The sequence below is a fragment of the Stenella coeruleoalba genome (assembly GCF_951394435.1).
Source record: "Stenella coeruleoalba genome assembly, chromosome: 17".
NCBI classification, from domain to species: domain Eukaryota; kingdom Metazoa; phylum Chordata; class Mammalia; order Artiodactyla; family Delphinidae; genus Stenella; species Stenella coeruleoalba.
This window is the reverse complement of record NC_137163.1, coordinates 77,458,820-77,465,995: the sequence shown is the minus strand read 5'-3', so window position 1 is coordinate 77,465,995 and position 7,176 is coordinate 77,458,820.

Genomic DNA, 7,176 nt, shown 5'->3' with positions numbered 1-7,176 from the left:
CAAAGATTTAATAAGTGTGCAGTTCTTTCAGAGGTGCCCTGGGCTGAGCGGTCATCGGGAAGGCAGCCACCTACAGTCTCCTTGAGAAACTCCCATGGCCTCCTGGGGTACAGAAAGCCCATGGTCAAGATTTCAGTCAGTACTTGGCAAAATACCCTGTAATTGTTGATTGGTATTAAGAAAGAACAAGTAAAAGCATGCATAATTTGTTAATTTCCTTCCAATCATACTTTCTTATTATTTCTAATAATTCCCGAAGGCAGTTGTAAAAGTGGAGTCATACAATATGTTCATTTAGTAACAACAGAAGAAAAAGACATTACTGTCATAGCCTTAAAACCTTTGGTGGTTCAAGTTACAAACTTGGCGACAGCGAGATCAACAAAATAGTAAAGATTTCCATTCAAAGTCACTGAAAAACAGATGGTCACATACGTCAGTAGTTTTTTAAAAGCTCAGGACATGTGTAAGCATCCATCTGGAAGTAATCATAATTCTAAAAAGTCTACTGTTATTATTAAGCTTTCGGTTGACTTCCCTTACTAGAACAGTGAACCAGCTATTTCTTAAAATAGTCCCGAAATTATTCAGACAATAAAACCAAAAGAGAAAATTTTGAGAACTCATAGTTTTGCACAGCGGAAGAGTTAAGCTCTCTCCCTCTAAAACCCACTATAGCTACTAACAATTGTTAGCTTTCTGTGTCGTATGAAGTGGAAGACACAGCTTTGATTTGATGTTTGGTCTATTTGTGCTGAAGTTAATGCAGGTAATTCCAGCTCGTCCTTAATACTTCATGAGCCAGAGTGAGTTGGAGTTTTTCTGGTGACCAGTGTGCCACAGGATAAGCTGCCGGCATTCTCCAACTTAAAACCCGCTGACTGCAAGATCCCAGAAACAGTAGAAACATTGCCATTGACTGAATTCGTTTCATTTCCCAGCTGCTAATAACAGGTGGGAGTCTAGAGCAGGCGGAGGGCCTGTTTGTGTCTTAATTGGCTTCAGGTGATCGGTGTTTATGCCTGGAGCCTGGGATTCAGAGAAAGATGTATTCACCTGTGGCTGTTTTCAGAGCAGGTGGCTAAACCCAGGGAGAGTTCAGCAGTGAAATCTTCCCTGCTGCTTTCAGTTCGTCTGTTTTTCAAACTCCATTGTGTAGATTCTTTTTTAATTTTATTGAAGTAGAGTTGATCTACGATGCTGTGTTAATTTCTGCTGTGCAGCAAAGTGATTCAGTTATACAGATATATATTCTTTTTCATATTCTTTTCCATTATGGTTTATCAGAGGATATTGAATAGAGTTCCCTGTGCTCTACAGTAGGACCTTGTTGTTTATCCATTGTGTAGATTCTTTTTTTTTCTTTTTTTTTTGGCCATGCCGTGCAGCATGTGGGATCTTAGTTCCCTGACCAGGGATTGAACCCGCACCCCCTGCATCGGCAGGTGGACTCTGAACCACTGCGCCACCAGGGAAGCCCCCCATTGTGTAGATTCTTGAATGAAAGAGAATCAACAGCCAAAAAAGACTTCCTGTCGGATTAATCAGCCTCAAAGCCCCTCATCCTCAGAAATAGCTCCCATCTGGGTTCTGGAAGCCTCGCGCTCAGCACACCAGATTGGCCCTCCTCCCTCACGAACAAGTCCCTTTTAACAGTCCCTTCCCCAGCCTGTGCCCTGGATTTCTTCCAGTCCTACCAGGGGTGAGGGGCTTGGGCTGAGAGGGACCTCATCATAGCTTCCTCCACCCCCACCCCCGGGGTGAGCACCAGACCCCAAGGAGAACCTGCAGGAGGCCCACCCAACCCTCCACCATGTCACCACCTCCACCGAGCACACCCTGGATGTGCTCGCCCTGCAGGCAGGGTCAGTGCAGAGCCTATAACTAACGTGAATCTGTGAAACATCATCTTTTGCATCCAGAGGGGAAGTATGTTAGGAAAAGCTTCCCCAGGCTGGGAAAACTTAGAAGGTAGAAAGACCAAAAGGAGGCTAAAATTAGGAGCAAGTGGGGCTAAATGCTCAGAAACATGACTGCAGAGAACAAGGAAGTGAGAGTGTCTCTGGAGGATGCTGTGCAGAGAATATTCCTGGAAGAGCGTTCTTTTGATGCACGTTGGTACCAGTCAAGGGAAGCTCAGAAAACAGCAAAAGAAACATGAACAGACGTGGCTCCGGAGGAAAGGAGCTTTGTTCCTAATACAGAGCAGCAACAAAGACCCGGTCGTTCGAACAGGCTCCAGAATATATCGGGAGGGGTCTTTACAGGGCGAGACTGAAGAACTAAGGTAAAAGGACCGCCCTGGCATAGTGCTGTGAGAGGAGGCTGGACACTTGAGGTCCAGGAGGGAGATTCTCCTTCATTTACTAGATAGTAAACTTTTCTAAGGAGAGACTTCTTATCAACTCTTGGATTACCCTGAAGTAATGTTTGTGTAGGAAAAGGCAGAATAAAAACTTGATTCTCTGTCCTTATTTACCAGTTTTCAAAATCAGTTGGTTCCCTAACATTTTCTAAAAGCAACAGTGAGTGTTTTAGTATCACTATGAAATCAGGGATGTACACACATATGATGTTTCAGTTCATTGCAGTTACTATTCTTACTGATACTTAAACTTTCTCATACTTGGCAGGGGGCAGCCTTGTTTATATTTGCTCATGGCTCTGAAGTTTAGCATTTGTATATAATCAAATCTGCCAATCTTTTGTGGTCTCCGGGGGGAACAGTAGTTACATTGTGATACATCTAGGCATCTAAACTATGAGATATTAGCCAACTATTGAATGAACGAGATGGAGCTACGTGTACTGTCCAGGAAGATTTCTGAGACATTTTTAAAGTAAAAAATATACGGCACAGGGTCACACATAGCATCAAGGCCATTTAGATAAGCATACTAAAACTATGTTTTAAACTAAAGTTAATTACATGTTCTTAATTTCATAGAAGTGGTCCTGGAAAGAACCACATCAAACCTTAAAGCTGGTTATTTCTGGGGCTGGGAAGAGGATTGGAAAGTTCAGAGGAGCTGTGATTTCTCTGTGTACCTCTGTGTTCCGGATAGAAGCCTAGTTGAATGTTCACCAGCGTGTATTCATGTTTTGTTGGGGATTTTTGTTTGTTTTTTAAAAATTAGTTTTATTATTTTCAAGCTCAGGTTTAAATTAATATTTTGCCTTTGATGAAATCTTATATCTGCAATTTCATTTGCAAATGGTTTCTGCATTTTGGGCCAAAAGAAATGAAAAAACTGACTGGAATGTCTGAAGACCTAAGTGCATGTCAACATTTCTAAAAATATATTAAGTGAAGTAAGTTAGACAAATATCATATGATATCACTTATATGTGGAATCTAAAAAAAAAGTGATACAAATGAACTTATTTACAAAATAGAAATAGACTCACAGACATGGAAAACAAACTTATGGTTACCAGGGTGAGATAAATTAGGAGTTTGGGATCAACATATACATGCTACTATATATAAAATAGATAACCAACAAGGACCTCCTGTATGGCACAGGGAACTCTAGTCAATATCTTGTAATACCTATAATGGAAAAGAATCTGAAATATATATATATCTGAATGACTTTGCTGTACACTTGAAACTAACACAACATTGTAAATTAACTATACTTCAGTTTTTAAAAATGGTTTAAATTTTTTTTAAAGTAAAAGATAAAAAAATAAAAATATGTGCAGTCTCAAGGGAAACAGCATAATGCATTGGAGAGAAAGAATGACTCTGTGTGTGTGTTTGTGAATTCTAATCCCACATATGCTATCAACTAGCCATGTGTCTGTGGACAAGTCACTTTGGCTCCTTTGGCCTAAAAATTAAATAGATTAGACCATGTTCAGGTAAAAGTAAGCATCATAACTGGAACTATTATCACATTAGTGTATTTTAAAATGCACATGTCTGCACTGAGCTATCAAATTTCTGAAAGAGTCCCTTGGACTGACAGGCTGGTACGAAGAAAGCATTGGCTGAGGGCTCGGTGACCTGGGCTACAGGTCATCTGTGTCACCTCAGGGGGTGAGTTAAGCCTCTTTAAGCCTTGGTTTCTTTACTGAAAAGAGGAATTAATAACTGTCTTTCCTGGCTAACGAAATTGTGGGAAGGAAGAAATTAGGTGATACGTATAAAAGTCTCCTGTAATCTGTAAAACCCCACAAAAATACGAGCATTATTCTCTTAATTAGCCTTGAATGCTGCTCAACCAATCAGACCTTTCAGGTGGGATGTTAATGGAACGACGTTTTCTGTGTATGGTACAGTAAAGCTCTTTAGCACAGCAGCAGTACAGTCATTATTTCATATGAGGTATGATGTTAAACAAAGCATCTGTTTTTGTTTGAAGTGTTCCTTCATTCAGCCAACCTCTTCTTACCATCCACTCTTCTCAGCACAGAGGTTCCAGCCCTTCTGTGCTCGCTTCAGTGTGATGACTGAACCCACCCATAGAAGGGATAAGAGAATCCCTTAAGATGGTATTAGACTCTACTTTTCTACCTCTGTTTTCATTTCTTGAATAAATGGACAAATAATCTGGGTATACCCAAACACAATAGAAACAAATCATTACTCGAGAAGCAAAGCATTTGGGTTGTGCCTTTGTCTTTTCTGAGACACTTAAGTTGGAGAAACCTAATTCACTCCGGTGTGGGCAGTAGACCACGTGTCCTAATGTGAAAAGAACCTCAGTGCTTTGTCAGGTGAAAAATAGAGGTACGGGGTGGTGTGTATACTATGCTCCCATTTTCTTAAAAGTGTGTAAATGTGTGTAGCTATCTGGAAGGACATACAAAAAACAGATAATGATGTTTTCCTTTAGGAGTTTTCATAGCAAATCCTTCAGTATTGTCTGGTTTTTCCTACCATGGGCGTGTGTTATTTTCATTTTTAAAATGACTTTTAATATAACATCATTAGTAAAGTATCACCTTGTTTCATCAGCTCAGCTCTAGATTAAAGACGCGAATGGGGAAGATTCATTCTGCAAAGAAGCATTAAAATGGCTTCTCAGGAGCACCTGACTATGTTAGACATTGTCGTGGGTTAAATTGTATCCCCCCCAAAATATGTTGAAGTCTAATATGGCTGAATGTTCGTGTCCCCCTGCAACAAAATTCATAGGTTGAAATCCTAACCCCTAAAGATGATGGTAATAGTCGGTGGAGCCCTTGGGATCCCTCATGAGTGGGATGAATGCTCTCATAAAAGAGGCTCCAGAGAGATCCCTAGTCCCCTTCTCCTTGTGAGGACACAGCAGGAAGGTGCCAGCTCTGAACCACCAGGAAGAGTGCCCTCGCCAGATTGCGACCTGCTGGCTCCCTGATCTCAGGCTTCCAGCCTCCAGAACTGTGAGAAGTAAATATCTACTGTTTATAAGCCCCGAGTCTGTGGTCTTCTGTTATGGCAGCCCTAATGCGCTAAGACAGAGTCCTGACCCCGGTACTTGTAAATGTGGCCTTATTTGGAAAAAGGGCTTTTGCAGATGTAATCAAGTGAAGATGAGGTCATTCTGGATTAGGATGTCTTTATAAAGAGAGGGAGCTCGGGACACACAGAGGAATTTCTCCTCTCAAATTTCCTTATGTTCTGGTTTAACTCTTTCAGAGCCCATCATGTCCTACTGATGATAAGTTTATGTTTCTAAAGGTCGTTGAGGGTGGTTTTGAATGTATGTCCTGTAAGGTTCTTGGTTCTCCTTCATCAGGATCTTGTCTATGATTCTACACCTCATGGAACACGGACTCGGGTCTCAGGCCCTTCTAAGAGATAAGATTTTTTTCACACAATACTTGATGTTTCATCATATTCCCAATGCGTAATTCAATAATGGCTATTTTTAGAATTTGGAAACCATAATGAAAATAAATAGCTATTCATGGAATCCAACCACCAAGTTCAAGCTTACCAGAAAATAAGAAATAACTTTTCTGAGCTAATCATGGTCTGGTTAAAATTTTTTCTAACTAGTTACTGCTTTCAACTCCAAATTACCAGAAGATTGCGATCAAGATTAAGAATTTACCTTGGGGAACTTCCCTGGTGGTGCAGTGGTTAAGAATCCACCTGCCAATGCAGGGGACATGGGTTCAATCCCTGGTCCGGGAAGATCCCACATGCCGCGGAACAACTAAGCCCATGCGCCACAACTCCTGAGCCTGCGCTCTAGAGCCCGCAAGCCACAACTACTGAGCCCATGCACCGCAACTACTGAAGCCTGCACGCCTAGAGCCTGTGCTCTGCAACAAGAGAAGCCACCACAATGAGAAGCCACCACACCACAACAAAGACCCAGTGCAGCCAAAAAAAAAAAAAAAGAATTTACCTTATTTACCTTGGCTTTTGCTTGAACTTTGAAAGAATTCTCTTGAATGCTGGGTTCCTAGGACTGGAAAAGCAATGATTGAGTAGGATTATCTCTTAGCTAAGATCCGAATAGTTAATAAACTGCCAACCTGTTCTTCCCATTTCCTCAGGCTGCCATAAATTATAGAAAATGTTTCTGAGGTCACTGACATTGGTTTTACATTCATCTAACTTTTGAGCCTCGGGATCCTCAAGCAAAGGCAGCCAGTTACTGGGGCCTCGTGTATGTGGCACACTTGGGTCATCCCAACAGACACTGAAATGACGGCCAGCAGTCTGTGCCAGACACACACCAGGGGAAGAATAGAATAGCAATATCAAAGGAGCACTGATTCCACGTTCCTTAGAAAAAGCAAATGGAAATGAAATGTGTGTGGAGTTCTCCCACACATATGATGGAGGCGAAGAAAAAGATGCAAGCTAGTTTGGCTAATCAGACCACATATCAGCGTCTGAAAGGATGAACCGAACTAACATAATTGACAATGGCATATTTTTTAAATCTTGTAAATAGGTAGCATTCATTTAATATATGTTGTTAGTCTTCATATTAACTAGCTATGACATTTTAAAAATTAATTCTCGGACATATGTCTATGTATAACTGATTCACTTTGTTATAAAGCAGAAACTAACACACCATTGTAAAGCAATTATACTCCAATAAAGATGTTAAAAAAAATTAATTCTCTACAAATATTTAGTGACACTAAATATGCAACTCTCCCATAAGCAACTACCTATTTGCATTTTGAACAAGCCTGCTGTAATTTAAAGCATCTCGATCT